This window comes from Bidens hawaiensis, unplaced genomic scaffold, assembly GCF_021521415.1.
Source record: "Bidens hawaiensis isolate Kalapana, Puna unplaced genomic scaffold, B.hawaiensis_p1.1 tig00011189_1, whole genome shotgun sequence".
NCBI classification, from domain to species: domain Eukaryota; kingdom Viridiplantae; phylum Streptophyta; class Magnoliopsida; order Asterales; family Asteraceae; genus Bidens; species Bidens hawaiensis.
The window spans coordinates 91,576-110,470 of NW_027491869.1; positions in this window are offsets into that span (position 1 = coordinate 91,576).

The following is an 18,895-nucleotide window of genomic DNA, read 5'->3' on the forward strand; positions in this document are numbered from 1 at the left end:
ACACAAATATAAAGAAGGCAAAGACCAAATCATCAATCCAAATACATGGTTAAGTTAATAATAAACATTTAAAAACTATTAAATTAATGATTAAAGTAACTTTTTGCCATTTTATGCAGTGAAAACTGAAAAGCTAAGTAAAAAACTTACAGAATCGAAAGGCTTATCATGTTAACTGAGAAATCAAGGATCGAAATCTTCACAGCTTGGATCAACAATTCGCCTATACCGAATAAGAAATGAATACATATTTAATCTTTTAAATATTTATGAGTTTTACAAAAACTGCTGAATAATAATCTTACAGATCCTCTAGTTTAGTCAAAGCAGCATAACTGACGGGAATTGGGCCTTCTAAAGCTGTTCCTTCAAGTCTCCTCAAGAAATACCAAAAAATACCAAAAAATTCAAAAAAACAACTTTACATGGAAAAACAAATATTCAAAGTAAATATATTGAATAAGAAACAGTAGTTGGTGACCTTAAAATATAAAAAAGATATTAAAATAAATCCGGTTACCCAAAATAGAAAATTTAATACGTTTTCTGTCTAATTCTCCGTAGGTAATATGACAAAAAGGTACATTCGTTTAAATTAATTGTTCTAAAAACACTGTTTGTTTTCTATCAACTACAATAATTTCCTATATCCTTTACAATAATGCCAAAAGAGTATATTCTTTACTGTACCTTAGCAAAGGTTTGACAAGAACACACCGACTTAATTACTCAAATACCGATTGAGTATCCCGGCGGAATCAGGATATTCAATGATTGAGAATGAAAGCTTGTGGAGAATTATCAAACACAAAACAATAAATGATAATCGGTCAAGACTATTTCAACGACAAAGATTCACTATATTAAATGATACGTCAATGATACAGTGAATGGAATGTCTAGGGTTTTGTGTGACGACGGCTTTTGATATTCGTCTGCAAAGATTGTCAGTATGCGTGCCAAAAAACCTTCCCTAGTCGTACCCTAGGATGTCTATATATAGACCCTAACATTCCATGTATACGTCCTAGACATTACATAATGAAAGATAAATCTAATACAAGTGTTTCAGACCTCGAGCAAGGTATATACCTTGCTCGAGCAAGCTTCCTATACAAGGTGTGCTCGGAGAGTGTCTTCGAGCATACTTTACTTAGAATATATTCTCTTTCGGAGAAAACATATTCTCTTCGAGTAAGCTTCATTCCTCTTGACTTGTTCAAACTTTGCTCGAATAAGTCCATCGAGCAAGCTCATTCTTCTTGATGTCTTCAGCTTTTCTTATTCAGCAATCTTTATCATACTCGGATGTAAATCTTGCTCGGTAACTGAACAGTGCTCGAAGTCCTTGCTTTGATTCACGCGACATCCTCTTATTGCATCCATGCTCGTCCCCATGTGATCGATCATCCTGTGCTCGTAACACTTGGCTGGAACTTGTATGATCAAGTTGTTTGCTCGATTGGCAATCCATGCTCGATAGAAGAATACCCTTGCTCGTTGAAGTGTAGCTTGCTCGAAGCCTTCAACACTTAGAAGAATCAACCATTTAAGATTCAGAACCTTGCTCGAAGTAGTAAAAACCATGCTCGATCGTCTGGGCTTGCTCGTATTCAATACTTAGCCGTTTCTGAGAAGGTTGAGAAGATTCCAATCTTCCTTATTAAGAAATTCGACCCAACAATCTCCCCCTAGATTGGAAGAAGCTCAGATGCACCAAAACATACCTGCATAGAGTAACACATGTATCAGATTTCTAGATAAATCATTTAATAACATGTCATTTCATTACATAATTGGAATTCTGCCACATGGGCATTAAAAAACTAAATTTTTACAACTCAAACAAAATACAAAGATAAACAGAAATAAAAATCAATCATCCATTAGCTCCATTCTGTTATCTTCTTCCTCTGTTCTTGGCTTCAGCCCTTTCTTTCAGTTTCTTCACATATGCAGCTCTTTGCTTCAGCATGTCAAGTTCAGAGGAGTCAGAGGCATCACTTGGGAATCTTGCATCAATCAAATCTTGTAAATCTTGTGGATGCATATAATGCAGATCACCATCCTCCCTTATGACTGCAATAGGTATCCCTGACTCATTTCTCAAAGTGGTCGAATCATCATTTTGATTGTACGTTATGTATGTGATTCTTCCAAATTGTTGCACTCTTGAGTTGGGTTCCTTCATCACTTCTCTCGTAGCCAAGCACTCTTTTAAGGTTTTCCTTTTCTGATGAGAGCTACTTGCTAGAGTTCTTTGTTTCTTTGATTCAGAGAGGGAAAGCTCAGATATGTGAACTTCACTGATTCTCTTCCTCCTCTTCTCCTTTTCTGCTTGGCTCCTGATCTCTCTATTCTTCTGCTGCAGAAATGGGAATCCCTTTTCTGCTTGTTCCTTCAAAAACTTTGAGAGATCATTCCTCAGTTGACCAGATGGTTGACTCCTTACTTGATTGTCATATAGAGTTAGCTTATCCATCTTGGTCAGTTGTTATGTTGTAAAGTTTCTTAAATCATCTTTGAAGATGATGAGATGTTCTGCTTCATCTTCAGTCACAACCCTTAAGGTCTTCGATCTTCTGTCAAAATAGAGATGTGTGGGCAAATTCAAGTTTCTTGGCTGCACAGGCCTCACACTCTCTGACCTCTGGGTTCTGCTTGAGCTCCACATTTCAACTTTCTTAATCTTATCAAGACCCTTTTCAACATACCATCTCTTTATTGTATCTTCAGTTTGCATTAACAGTCTTGACATTTTTACTCCCTTTTTGTGGAGGGCATTCATCATTTCTGCATGAACTTCTTGTTCTGCCTTCCTGCAGTTTCCTCTGTGTTTCAAGATACATCCTCTGCTCTCTGTGGTATATTTCCGTTAGCTCAGCAAGAGGCATGTTCTGAAACTGTTCTTCTGATATCCCTTTCTCCATCACAATTTTCTTTAACATTTCCATCCTTTGAGGGTCCTCAAACCACCTCTTTGCTTCTTGATCTTTCTTTTCTTTTTCCTCCCTTTCCTTCTGTAATCTCATTTTTAACTCATGCTCTTTTTCAAAATTTTCTCGACTTTCTTGATCTTTGTGAGAGTCTTTAATTTGTTGAATTCTTCTTTTCAGTTCTTCAGGAGAGAGATTTATCAATAAGTTGTAGCTGTAGCCATACAGCTGAAGGAATTTGATATCTTTGTGTTTTGACTTTAAGGACTCATATTCTTCTTCATCTTTTTGTTTCCTTTCAGTCCTTTTCCTGCTACTGTCTGATTCTTTGAATTCTTTTTCTTTCTCTTTCTTCCTTTCAGACACATTTCTCACATAGTCAGATAGATTCTCCATGAGAGCCCTTTTGTACAAACTATCAATCTTGTCAAATGGTTGTAAGTTCAGGAAAGCAGGCTTGTGACCAGCCTTTATCAAAACTTCCCTTTTAAATTTCCTAACTCTCAACCATCACCTTCTTTTGCCACATCCTCTTTTGATAGTCTTTGAACATACAGAGGATCATAACCCAAACTGATCAAATATTCAACATCTTCATTTGTCTTTTCAGCTTCCTTCAATTCTTCTTCATCTTCACTTTCACCATCCAAGTCCACCACTTCTTCAAGATTATGAAGAGCCTCAATCATTGGTTCATCATTTTGTTTGCATTGAGCTCTTCTTCTTTCTTCCAGCTTGTCTCTCCTCAACCTGTATACCATCTTCTTTACTGACTTTTGTCTCTTGGACTCTGGTGTCTCAATTTCAGATGAAGGTTTTCTTTTGAGTTGTATTTCCTCTGGTTCTTCTAGGATTATTTCTTTATCAACAGACTCAGATTCGTCATTTTCAGTTTCAACTGTGTGTGTGTCAACAGGTCTTTCAGTAACTTCTTCAATAATGGGCTCATTTGAGTCATTTTGTTCTTTCATTTTCTGTTCCCTTTCTCTGCCCATATTGATGTAATCATGTTGTGCTTTCTTTGCTGCCTTTACAATGTCTGGGTGATGTTTTTCTGGGTTGTTCAGTATGAGCGTTATATCTTTCATTATCACCAGTTTGACCATTGTAAATGCTGAAACCTTAACTGTTTCATCTTCTTCATTTGTTACAGGACCCAGTCCCAGTTCATCTTCATTCACTTCAAGCTCTTCAGGCTCAGTGATAAAAGGCTCTACAGCCTTTTCTTGTTCAGGTTCTGGTTGATCAACATTCAAATTTACTTTCAGTGCATCAATTGTAGCCTTGATTGCTTCATCAGCTTCTCTTAATCTCCTCTGTTCTTCATCCTCCCTCTCTTTCATATCAATCAGAGCTTCTATTACTTCTTGAGGGATTTCCTCCTCTTCTTCCACTCTTTCTTCCATTTCAAGGGCCTCCAACTCTTCATTCATTAGATTAATTGCAGTATTCACAGATTCAGCTTCAGTCATGTCTTTATCAATAAAATCTTCCTTAAACAATAGATCATCAGACTGAACTGCATGCTTGGGTAAAGGATGTAAGTCATCATCTGTGTGGGCAATCCCTTTTCCCTTTTCCCTTTTCTTTCCTCTTCAACTTTTCCTTTTCAGATTCATCTTCTCCAGTTTTCTCCCCCTCAACTTCTGACTCATCATTATTGATCTGATTGATCATGTTCAGTGCATCAGATGGTCCAACCTCCTCTTCAACATCAAGATTCTCCCCCTGTTTTGGTGCATCTGAGGTCTTTTCAACCTCAGACTGCCCCTCAAGAGTTTGAATTTTCAACAAAGCCTCCTTCAGTGCAACTTCCAGAGCTGAGTTCTTTGCAGCCAAAATGGCATTCTTCTCTCTTAGCAGTATGTTCTCAAACTCCAGTTTGGAATTTTCACACACAACATCATAAAGGTTTGGACTTGATTGTGGGGTTTCAGCAGTAGGTTTTGGAGCTGGTTCAGAGAATGGTTTAGATTCTATGGTTTCAGGGGATGGAAGTTTGTATGGTTCTGGGATTTGGGTTGGGAGAGTAGGTTCAGTTTGTTGATGGATAGGTATGTCTTGTTCAGTTGGCTTAATTGTGACAGGTGAAGAACGAATCTCAGCATTATCAGTTGGCTCATGAGCTTCTTGTCCAATTTCATACACAGACTCTCCAATTACAACCTGTGCATCAGCAGCATTGTCAATAACCATCGTATCTCCTCCATCGGCACCATCATCATCCTCATTATCATTGTCATCACCATCATCAACTTCCTCATCACTGTTGCCAGGAGTCCTTGGTACAGCAATGGCACCCAGTGCAGGTACGAGTAACCATGGGAGTACATCCCAGTCATCATTCTCAATGAAGTTACTCTGAGCATCCTTCATACGTTTGCATATGTTTGAGTCCTGCAACTTCAAAATCTGCCATGTCCTTTGAATGTCTGGTAAGGCTCTGTTTATTAAGATTTGAAGAAACCTTGGATACATCAGAAAACGTTGAGTAACATTCTTCTCTGCATTGGAGATCATCCCTTGAAAAATAAGTCTTGAAATATTAAAAGGTTGCTGGTAAAGAATGGCGACTGTGAGAGTCCCAAGCTCTCTACTTAACAAGGTCCAAGTCCCTCTCCGAGGAGATAAGGACTGGATTACGTGATGAATGAAAAATCTGTAGATTAATGGAAAACTTCCCTTTTGGAACTGTCCTTCCGTAACGCCTCCCTGATAGCCCATAGTCTCTTGAAAAACTCATAGTTGCCTTGGGGCTGAGTAGGACGGCTGATCCTCAAAATTGTCATTAAGTTCCAGTGCAGCTCTGATTGAGGCTTCTGTTATCTCAATGTCATGATTTAGTATCGATGCCTCAATTTTTTTCCCATTGACGTCATTGACATGTGTTGCGGAACCCCAAAAATCCGAAATATGATTTCTGTATATTGTGGGGTCGGTAGTTAAAGCCACCCTTAGATTGGAGTTTCTCAAAAAGTTAATAATTGGCTCCAACTCACGGTTGTTATCATCTATCTCCAACCGAGCACATATATTATGACGTTTTTCAAATTTGAAGGCCATCAGTTCTGTAAGAACAAGAAGAGTTGTCAGTACACAAAGTTGCAGAACTAATATATGAGAAAAGATAGATGATGAATGGCGTCTTCAATTAACCTGTTCTGTAGTAATAAGCGTACCTGCAAAACAAGTAAACAGTTAGTCAAGTTATTCAATTGGAAACCCTAATTTCAAAATCGGTGCGACGATTATCGAACAGCGATGTCTTACCGAAGTCGAAACAGAGCTAATGGCGCTAATCAAAGAGAAATTAACGAATAATAGAACAGCAAGCAAGGGGAAGATAGCATGAGCAAGAGGGTTTTCGTCTAGGGTTAATTAGAGAAAGATGTGTGAAAAACTTTCTAAGTCTCCTTTTTATACCTAACAATTTGGTGGTACAGTACCTTGGTTTGTTGTCTAGCACACGACAGTTGTCATTTAATTTCAAATTTACATGTACCACCCTTGCTCGAGTATACAGCCAAAATAAAAACTTGCTCCCCCTGTACACAAAGACATGGTAGAATGCTTGCTCGAGTATACTTAAAAATATATCATCAGTTCCCTATGCTCGAGATGCATTTCTGTGGGCTCGAAGTACAATGCTCGAACACCTTAACTAAATCTTTCCTAATCCCGCATTCGAGCACAGAAACTGGTACCCTAGTGTGCTCGAAAATTTCTTAGCAATAGAATCATCTTTCCCTATCTCGAAATTCTAACACAATCTTCTCCACATGCTCACTAAGACACCTAGTACAGACCTTGCTCGAAACACTTAGATGGTTCCTATCATTCAGTTGTGCTCGTAGACTTGAAATCATACTTACTCATGCACTCATGCTCGAAGATACTTAGTAAAATAACAAAGTATTTCTTCATGGTCGAAGATCAAAGAGAACAAAACACATCAAAAGTAAGCTCAAAGTACAGTCTAATTCCTATATCATACTCGAAAATACTAAGAACAAACACAGATAACAATGGTGAAGTCAAAATCATTTGCCTAGAAGTTAAGACAAAAATCACACTCAAACTTCGCAATAATTAAGATTACAATTCCGTTTGCTCAAGCTTGGGTTTGAGGTGAACAAGAGATCAAAATCCAGTTTAAAAGTTTATGTCGTTTCATTAGAAAGATCTCAACATTGGATCAGATTGTCCAATAACTGTTACACCACTTCATTTTCAGCCTTATTATGATTTAAGTCAGGCTGACAGTATGTGTAAATTCTTAGCATGATTCTCATGACGTTTGTGATATATTTAAGGTTCAATTAGTTGCTTGAGTTAGAATGGTCACATTTTAGACTTTAGTTGTTCCTTATCTCTTCTCAAAGCTTATTTACCTTTCTCCTAATCACCCCGAATTGACTTCGACCCCCTGATGCGTTGGTCAAAAATTTTAATTTTTTGAGCAGTTTATTGAATAATAAGATACTTAGTTATCAGACCATAAGGTTGAACGTTGGAATTACAAGCCATCCGGACTTACATGCCTTTCATTCAGAGTGTTTAGGACTTATTTGGATGCCCCACTCTTGTAGTTCGTTTAGTGCCCCTTTAGGTCATGATATATTTGTTTAGCATAAATTAGTTTGAAGCATATTTCATTTTGATTTTCATCATATTATTATTATTATTATTATTATTATTTATTTGCTTCATTTCCTTTTAATATATATATATATAGATATTTAGTTGCTGCTCATAATTTAGTAAACTATTTTTGGTAGACCAAAGCATCAACAGACTCGTGTATGATTGGATAATTGTCTTTCTGCCTATCATTCGGAGAGATGTGTAAGAAAACATACCTTAGTTGTCAAATGAATCACCACATCAAACTTAGCATGATTATCGTATTTGTATCACATAAATCACTGCACTCATGGGATAAAGCTACACAAATTGTTAGTTTACCGAACTGAAATCTTTTAAGCCTATAATCCATGAGTTAGGTGATCAGACAATATGCTATCATTTCCTAGATTAGTTGGATTCAATCTCCAGCTGAATAACAATATTCATTTATGAATATGAACTTGGATAATATTATCATCTCTCTTGTTTGATCACCAAAACAGTGTTGCTTATCATAAAACATGTTACATTTTCAAAATCATTTATTTGATAGGTCATTTTTAAGGTTAGATTCTGAAAATAGTATAGTCTTGTAGTCACATTTGACAAGCAGACACTTCACAAGTGTCACACACATAATACTCACATCACACATTTCAATCAGCAAAGCAAACAATACAGTGGAGCATGCTTAGAAATCCATCGAGCATACTCGGAAGTCTGTAGCAACCTTAAGATGTATCATTACAGAGTTTGTGCTCGACAGAGTTGTACATTGTGCTCGAGCAAGAAACTTGTGCTAGGAATACTTTGAAAGTTTTCCATAGTACATGTCCATGCTCGAACATCAAAACATATCATTTGTGCTCGAAATATGGTTTGTTTGTGCTCGAAGAACAACAGACACACCATAAGTACAGAACCATGCTCGGAATACTTAGAAAAGTTTTCCAAAGCAAGTCTGTGCTCGAGTAACTGAGCAACTGACATCTGTGCTCGAATGAGTTAGAATTGTCTTTGAGAAGCCTATGCTTGTGCTCGAAGAGCAATAAGCACAACATCGAGCACAGATTCATGCTCGAAGTACTTAGAATCATAAAAAATTTTCATGCAAGCACAGATCAAAGTACTAACAGCTGTAAATATCAGATTTAACAGAAATTCGACATACACACATTCACAAACATGATTATAACACCCAGAACAGTCACACACATGATGAAGGCAAACAGAAAATTCAGATTAGCACAACTATCAATCATGCAAACATTCACAGTGAGAAACATGGATCATCAGTAAGCACCTCACTTAAGCACACATCCTAAATCATACTTCATCAACATTAATCATTCCTAGACATTTTAACAGAAAATGAAATCTGGTCTTGTCTAAAGGTTTGGTGAACAAATCAGCCAAATTATCAGATGTATCTACCCTCTTCATTTCTATAAGCCCTTTTTTCCTGACAATCCCTAATGAAATGATGTCTAATTTCAATGTGCTTAGTTTTAGAATGTTGAACTAGATTCTTAACAATGAACATAGCAGCCGTATTATCAATTAAAATAGGTGTGAGTAAGAAATTCAGACCATAATCCAGCAGTTGGTTTTGAATCCACAGAACCTGTGCACAACAGGCAGATGCGGCAATGTACTCCGCTTCAGCAGTAGAGATTGACACTGTGGTTTGCTTCTTGCATTGCCATGACACCAATCTGTTTCCAAGAAACTGACATCCTCCTGAGGTTGATTTTCGACTCATGTTGCATCCATCATAATCACTGTCAGTGTAAGCCATCAAATCAAAGGAAGAGTTCTTTGGATACCAAATTCCCAGGTCTGGTTTTCCTCTCAAGTATCTGAATATTCTTTTCACTGATAGCATATGTGACACCTTTGGATTAGCTTGAAACCTTGCACAAACACACACAGCAAACATAATATCTGGCCTAGATGCTGTAAGATACATCAATGATCCTATCTTGGCCCTATATTCATGCTGATCAACTGACTCCCCCTTTTCATCAGGTACCATTTTCTCATGTGTGTCCATTGGTGTTGACACTGTCTTGAAGTCTTGACACTTGAACTTGGTGAGAATCTCTTGAACATATTTTGATTGATTAATGAAAATTCCATGTGGCTTCTGTTGCACTTGCAATCCAAGGAAGAAATTCATTTCTCCTATTGAACTCATTTGGTATTTGGACTTCATCACTTGCTCAAATTCTTTGCACATTTGTTCATTTGTTGACCCAAAAATGATATCATCCACATATACTTGCAGCAGCAGCAGATCCTTTCCTCTCCTTTTGTAAAACAAAGTTAGTCTATGGCTCCTCTACAGAAACCATGTTCTAACAGATGGTTAGATAGCTCATCATACCAGGCTCTTGGTGCCTGATGTAATCCATACAATGCCTTGCTGAGCTTGTAGACTTTGTTTGGATGAATTGGATCTTCAAATCCAGGAGGTTGAGTGACATACACTTCTTCATCTATCTTTCCATTCAGAAATGCAGATTTTACATCAAGCTGATAGACTTTAATGTTCATTGATGCTGCATATGCCAGAAAAATCCTAATAGCCTCTAGTCTTGCAACATGAGCAAATACCTCTTCAAAATCTACTCATTCTTCTTGTAAACATCCTAGAGCTACCAATCTAGCTTTGTTCTTTATCACTATCCCCCTTTCATCCTTTTTGTTTCTGAAGACCCATTTTGTACCAATTGCATACCTTCCTCTGCGCTTGTCCACCAAGTCCCACACATGTAAGTCTCTGAACTGAGCTAATTCCTCCTGCATAGCTTCCACCCAGCTATTGTCCTTCAAAGCTTGATTGATGTTCTTTGGTTCAACTTGGGATAGGAAACAGGCATACAGGCAGATATTTGCTTTTTCAGATGCACTTCTGGTAACTCTTTCATGTAGATCTCCAATAATGTTCTCTGCAGGATGATTTCTTTCATTTGAGGTACTTTGTACAACTGGAGGTACACACACTTCTGCTTCTAGATTTGACAAATTTAACTCAACAGATTCATCTTTAGATATGACTTAAGTCTCAGTAGAAGTTTGAACAAGATTGAGTTCTGATGTAGATGCCTCATTTCCTCCTAGCTGCAATGAGTCAAACAGGGATTGTAACTGACACATTTCTTCAGTTTGAGAAGGTTGTTGACTTTGGATGGGTTCACTTTCAATAACACTTGGACCTTCATTTGAGATTTCAACTTCAGCCTCTTGTCCAACTCTCTCTAGATCATTTTCTCATTGGATAGTACCTCCAAAGGTAAATCCATTTGCTTCAGACGCAACTGAGGTCCATAGTTTGTCCAGATCAACTTGCTTTGCTTTTCCTTTTTCTTCAAAGCTGGGTCTGTACATACTATCATCCATGTCTTCACTGTAGATTTTAAATGATTTGATCATTTTTTCAAGATCAAATAACCATTTAGGACCATCAGTATTGTTGAACTGGTTTTCATTGAAGATAATGTCAGACGATTCAATCACCACCATGTGCTCTTTCACATAGACTCTATAAGCTTTTGAGTGAGATGAGTAGCCCACAAAGAAACATTCCAGTGATTTGGACTGGAATTTATTCAAGTAATCCTTTGTGTTCAAGAGTGAGCATTTGCATCCAAAAGGCTTCAAGAACTTCACATAAGGTTTTCTCTTGTAGAGAATTTCATATGGTGTCTTGTTTTGAGCCTTGTTGAGTAGAACCCTGTTCTGCACATTACATGCAGTGTTTATTGCTTCTGCCCAGAAAGTAACAGGCAGGTTGGCATCAGCAATCATGGTCCTTGCAGCTTCAATTAAAGTTCTATTTCTCCTTTCTGCAACACCATTTTGTTCAGGGGTTCTAGGAGCACTATACTGCTGGAAAATACCCTTAGAAGTGCAGAATTCACTCATAGTCTCATTCTTGAATTCTAACCCATTATCACTTCTAATCACTTTCACTCTCTTCTCAAGTTGATTTTCCATCTTCAAAACATAAGCCTTGAGTAACTCTGGAGTCTCATCCTTGCTTCTCATGAAAAAGACCCATGTAAACCTTGAAAAATCATCAGTTATTACTAGGCAGTATCTCTTCTTTCCAACACTTGGAACACTCACTGGACCAAACAAGTCCATGTGAAGTAGTTCCAAAACCTCATCAATTGTGTTCAGCAGTTTGCTCTTGTGTGAGGATTTGTGTTGTTTTCCTTTAAGGCAAGATGTGCATTTGTCTTCCAGCTTGAACTCTCTTGTGGGAAGACCAACAACATGTTCACCTTTCACTAGCTTGTTCATGTTCTTCAAATTTACATGACACATCTTCCTATGCTATAAAACAGATTCATTCTCAGTTGCCTTTGATACAAAGCATGAACCACCTCTTGAAGTTGCAGTATTCATTCTTAGTTTATAGAGATTGCCATTTCTTGGAGCCATCATCATAATCATTTTTGTTGGTATCACAAACTCTGGCTTCAAAATCAGGCAATGTTCATCATTAAAGGCAACCTTATATCCTTTGTCACAAACTTGAGAAATGCTCAGCAGATTGTATTGTAGTCCTTCAACATGTAGAACATTCTCAAAGGATACTTTGCCATTCGTGAGTGTTCCCTTGCCAACAATTTTTTCTCCATTTTCATCACTCCCAAATGCAACTGGTCCCTCATACTTCTTCACATAATCTATTAATGCAGACTTGTCACATGTCATGTGCCTTGAAAATCCACTGTCCATATACCATAAATCATTTTTGCTCATGGACTGATCCTGCACACACACAAAAGAAATCAGTTTGATTTTGAGTTACAAACTCCATCAGTTTGTAATTCAGAGAAAGTGGAGGATGTATCAGAAGTTGGAATTGGAACAGGTGGTGGATCTTCATACACAACTCCACACTCATCATCAGTGTCTAATTCTGATCCAATGTGCACTGCAGACACTGTAAAGCTTCCATCAACTTCCTCCATCACATTATCCTTCCCACCTTCTACTTCCTTCTTTACTTTCCACTGAAATCCTCTTGGTTCAAATCCTTGTTTTAACAGAGACTTCTCATAACCATTAAGAACACCTGATCTCTTCTTAGTTTTTTCTTCATTTGGAGATCTTCTGTTCTTGTCTGTTGTTTTCAGGATTCTATCATCTTCTTTAAGCTTCAAATTTGCTTTGAGTCTTTGGTCCAACACAGACTGATAGTTCTTTTCTTCAGATGGATTTTTTATTCCCTTCAAGTATCTCTCATACATTTCTTTGTAGCTTTTCATATCATAGCCACTAACCACATCTGGAATTTCAAAACTATCCTCAAGAATCCAGCAAGAGTCAGTGTGATGCCCATGTGCATCACATTTTGTGCAGAACACTTTAGCAAAGTTTCCCAAATCCTCAAGAAGTTTCTTGTCCTTGATCTTGTCACTTGGTTTAGGGAAATCAAACCCTAAAGATGTTTTTGAGTACAAAGTGTTGGAAAAGTCCATCTTGATTGGCTTGCTGAGATCAATTGGTTGGGAACATTTTTCTTTAACAAAAACAATCTTCTTCAGCTTAGATGGCAATTGTGAAGAACTTTCCTCTTGTTCTTTTGAACATCTTCTTCTTGGAGCATAGTCCACATCACCCACATCAAATAATTCTTAATTAAAGAAAACTGGGTAGATAGGTGGACGACTTTGATCATAAGAGAATTTGCTTTGTGTTTCTGTTCTCTTCTTGATGGCTGGTGGTGATCTAGCACATATATCAAATGGAATATGCTCTCTTCTCATTTTCTCATGATGCTCTCTCACCTTTGATGTCATAGGTGGCAGAAGAGGAATTTTGTCACCTTTCTTCTTCTTTGCTCCTTTCTTCTTCTTCCTCTTTGATGACTGAGGGCTTCCACAGCTACAATTGCTTTCTTCACTAGAGTATTCACTCCACTTCTTTTTCTCTCCTTGAAGCTGTTCATCCACCAGAGTTTCTTGCTTGTCAGCCTTTTTCATTACAAAATCTCCATTCTGATCTACCATCACATCATCATATTGCTTGATAAATTCTGGCTTATCATCAAACACATTTTTGAACTGTTTGAGATACTCATTTCTGCTCTCTTTATCAACTTTCAATGGGTAACTATCATAGAACAGGGGTGGAACCTTCTTGTACTTCTCTTCTTCAGTCATCTTTTCAACATGCCCAACAATGTTTTCAGTAGAGACTAGGTTTTTTAAAAATTCAATTTCAATCAACAAATCAGCATTCTTGAGTTTCTCTTCAGCAAACATCTTCTTCAGTCCTTCTATCTCAATTCTCATTCTGGATTGAGCTTAATATGCTACCATGCAATCATCCTCCAAACCTTTGATTTGACTTTCATATGTAGCCTCACTTTCAGCATACACATTTAGAAAGACATCCTTCCTACCACATTCAGTTTTCCATTTTCCAACCTCCTGATTTAATTCTTCAATTTTAGCAAAAAGATCAGAAATAGAAATATCAGAATGTACCTGAGTGTTTGAAGATTCAGCCTTCTCATTAATTTTGGCCATGAATGCAACATTTGCTCTTTCCATCTCAGCAGCATGATTACTCCAGTCAAACTCTCCATCCTGAGCCACCCTTGCAACAGCCACATTCCCTTGATCTCTTTGCTGGTCCACACCATTTTGAGATGGTTTGCTTTGATTTGTATGAACCTGCATTTGATTAGTTCTCTGAGGTTGAAATGTTTGTTGCTGGGTTCTATTCTGATTTTGATAGGGATTTTGATTGGGCATTTGAGTCCTTTGCTGCTGAAAGTTCTGATTCTGATTCTAATAGAACTGACTTTGATTGAGTTGATTTCCAAACTGTCTTTGCATGTTGCATTCTCTTGCAAAGTGTCTAGGTTGTTGACAGTTATAACAGATGGCCTTGGATTTGCCAAATCCAATTCTTTCATTTGGTCCATTGAAACTACTTCTGCCAGTTCTGTTATACAACCTTTTACTTCTTACTGCCAACATGGCCGCTTGCCATTTGATGTCCATATCTTCTAAATCATCAGCATCAATTTGTTATAAGTCTTCTTGCACGATGCTTGTGTTTATCAGATTCTTGGCCACAAAGGCATGATAAGACTCAGTGAACATTGAGAACAAGGCCTGATAGTCTGTTCCTTGAGTCTGGTTGTGATATGCAAAATTTGATTGCCCATTTCCAGTAGATGGATGGTCATCTTCAATCTGTTGCACATTGAATCTTGACTGATTGTTACATGAGGAGTGTGCATCTGATGGTTCCTCAGCAATAGACTGTTGATTCATGACAGAGAGGTTGCCCATGGGTGCCACAAGTGCATTGTTCATTTAGAAGCTTGGCTTGTCCTCTCGAATCATGTGATTCTCTATCATTTCATGTTCAGCAGCCTTGAGGAAGGCAATCACATCATCTAGTTTGAAGGTAGGAAAACTTGCCTTTTCCTTTATGAACTTGCTTGCAGTATACCATTCCCCAGATAGAGATGATAAAAGCTTCTTGTTAAGCTCAAAGTCAGAAATTTGCAAATCAGTGGTCCTTATTTCATTTACAATGGTCATGAACCTTTGTAACACTGACTTTAGACTTTCTCCTTCCTTAAACTTGAACCGGTCCAACTGCTGCTTCAGTCGATCTTTCTTTATGTCTCTTAACTCAGTATTACCTTCAAACATTTCAATCACTGCATCATACATATCCTTAGCATTCTTCTAATGATTTACAGTGGTTAGAATCTCCCATGAAAGTCCCAACTTCAGCATGGACAGTGCTTTGTCATCCCTCTTTTTCATTCTTAGATCTACCGCAGCACTGTTATTTGGAGCGGCTGAAGGAGTGTAATTTCCTTCAGTAAAAGCCATCCAAAGTTCTGGATCGTTGTAGTTCACAGCAGCCTCAAACAACACCTTCCACTTTATGAAGTTCTCTTGTCCAAGTAATCTTGAAATCTTGTTGGTTGAAACTTCTTGATCTTCCATTTTATCAGATCTGATGTTATCAATAGCAATGCACAGTTAATCTTCACTTTTCCTCACAAACCTTCAGTCCCGTGGTCTTCAGTGAGCTTACTCAAGCTCTGATACCACTTGTCAAGACCGTCTATCGGGTGCAACCTTAGCAAAGGTTTGACAAGAACACACCGACTTAATTACTCAAAGACCGATTGAGTATCCCGGCGGAATCAGGATATTCAATGATTGAGAATGAAAGCTTATGGAGAATTATCAAACACAAAACAATAAATGATAATCGGTAAAGACTATTTCAACGACAAAGATTCACTATATTAAATGATACGTCAATGATACAGTGAATGGAATGTCTAGGGTTTTGTGTGACGGTGGCTTTTGATATTCGTCTGCAAAGATTGTCAGTATGCGTGCCAAAAAACCGTCCCTAGTCGTACCCTAGGATGTCTATATATATACCCGAACATTCCATGTATACGTCCTAGACATTACATAATGAAAGATAAATCTAATACAAGTGTTTCAGACCTCGAGCAAGGTATATACCTTGCTCGAGCAAGCTTCCTATACAAGGTGTGCTCGGAGAGTGTCCTCGAGCATACTTTACTTAGAATATATTCTCTTTCGGAGAATACATATTCTCTTCAAGTAAGCTTCATTCCTCTTGACTTGTTCAAACTTTGCTCGAATAAGTCCATCGAGCAAGCTCATTCTTCTTGATGTCTTCAGCTTTTCTTATTCAGCAATCTTTATCATGCTCGGATGTAAATCTTGCTCGGTAACTGAACTGTGCTCGAAGTCCTTGCTTTGATTCACGTGACATCCTCTTATTGCATCCATGCTCGTCCCCATGTGCTCGATTATCCTGTGCTCGTAACACTTGGCTGGAACTTGTATGATCAAGCTGTTTGCTCGATTGGCAATCCATGCTCGATAGAAGAATACCCTTGCTCGTTGAAGTGTAGCTTGCTCGAAGCCTTCAACACTTAGAAGAATCAACCATTTAAGATTCAGAACCTTGCTCGAAGTAGTAAAAACCATGCTTGATCGTCTGGGCTTGCTCGTATTCCATACTTAGCCGTTTCTGAGAAGGTTGAGAAGATTCCAATCTTCCTTATTAAGAAATCAGACCCAACATTTACTCTCTTTGGGATTAATTGTTCAAAACCGAATCATGTATCGGAATTAAAATTATTTCTATATTGAACGTTTTTGCTTAGAATAATCTTGATTGCCTAATCATAAGTATGAACAAACATACCTAAAAGAGCACCAATTAGTAGCATCTCGGGACGGCTTAAAGTTTTCTTATTCTGAGCTGTGTAGTAACACTTCTTAATAGTGTCATACATAAAATAGTAACAAGTACTATATGGCAACATGCCCATCAACGTTGGAGAAAAACCTGAATAGAAAGAACCGATACCGCCATTTTTATACTAATGGACAAGATTATCTCTATTTAATATTTATTCTCTCCATGATTGCTATATATTTCTGTTTTTTGGTTCCCAAAATTATAGCCTTGATTATTCCTTTTTACTTAATTATATATGCCTCCTTATTATATAAAAGGGGTGCTCTTTTGTAATCGTGTAAATGATTTTTATAACAATAATAATATACCATAATGAATTTTATTATGGCATCAGAGCACTATTAAGATCCTAGAAAAACAAAAATCCTAATTTCATGGCCGACGACGACCATTGCGATTTTTGTGGTAAATATGGCCACAACAAAGATGGTTGTTTCAAGCTCATTGGTTACCCAGAGTGGTGGTCGGGCAAAGGAAAAGCAAACGAATCGAGGGCTGCAGGCGTTGAAAACGAAACGAGCCCTATACCGGGACTAAACAACAAGCAATACCAACAATTCATTAAGTTCTTTGGAAACAAAGAGCAAGCCACAAAGGAAGAAGGTACATTGGTTTCTAACATTGCAGGTAAAGTTAGTCGAGAAGGTCAGTGGATAGTTGACTCTGGCGCCACCGAGCATTTTACTTACAATGAATCTTTACTTAAAAACCTGACGAAAAGTTATGAATCTCCTGTCGTTATACCTAATGGTGCAACAATACCTGTCGAGGGTCGTGGGGACTACACCCTATCAAATGGAGTAACCATTAAGAATGTATTACAAGTTCCCGATTTCAAATGCAATTTATTGTCAGTTAGTAAATTATCAAATGACTTACAATGTGCTGTGACATTCTTTCCAAGCTTTTTTGTCATGCAGAGCTTACGTTCGAGGGCATTGATTGGAGTGAGTGAATGCACTAAAGGTCTATACATGATGGGGATGATGAGAACCGAGAGGCAAGCGATGATGGTGACAGTTGAAACATGGCACAAAAGATTAGGTCATGCATCTATTTCTAAACTCTCTCATGTTGACTTTTTAAAAAGCATTCCTTTGAACTCGAAAGGTGTTTGTGATTCTTGTGTTAAAGCAAAATTCACTAGATTGTCGTTTTCTATTAGTACCACGCAAACTAGCGCTTGCTTTGAACTTATACACTGTGATGTGTGAGGAAAATATCAGACACCTTCTTTCACAAAAGCAAACTATTTTCTTACTATTGTTGACGATTTTAGTCGTTCCGTATGGGTTTTTCTCCTTAAACATAAGCATGAAGCAAGTACACGTTTAATTGATTTTCATAAAATGGTTCAAGTACAATTTGAAAAGAATATTAAACGAGTAAGGTGTGATAATAGAGGAGAGTTTACATCTAATAACATGCTAGATTTTAATGCTAAAGAGGGAATTATATTGGAAACAACGTGTCCACACACTCCCCAACAAAATGGTGTGGTTGAACGAAAACACCGACACCTGTTAGAAATGGCAAGGGCTTTAAGGTTCGAGGCTAACCTTCCCACTAGGTTTTGGGGGGGAGTGTATTTTAACGGCTACTCACATTATAAATCGGCTCCCCTCCGACGTTATTGATGGTAAGACACCCTATGAATTACTTTACAACAAAAGTCCTAATTATGAACACTTTAAGTTTTTGGTTGTCTTGCGTATTATCGAAGCACAGCGACAAAAGGGGATAAATTTGAAATGAGGGGAAGACCCTGGATTTTTTTGGGATACCCACCTGGCACAAAAGGCTACAAAATTTTTGACCTTGAACAAAAAAAATTTTTAATAACCAGAGATGTGAAGTTTGTAGAAGATGTTTTCCCTCTCACAAAAGTTGATCTCTCAAAGAATGAGGAAGAAATTTTTACTTGGCCTAGGAAATGGGAAGTTGATGCTACTGTTGAATCATATGTAATTCCAATACAACAAACTGATGAGCCACCAAGTGATTTAATTCAAGAGCTCAATCAACGTGAG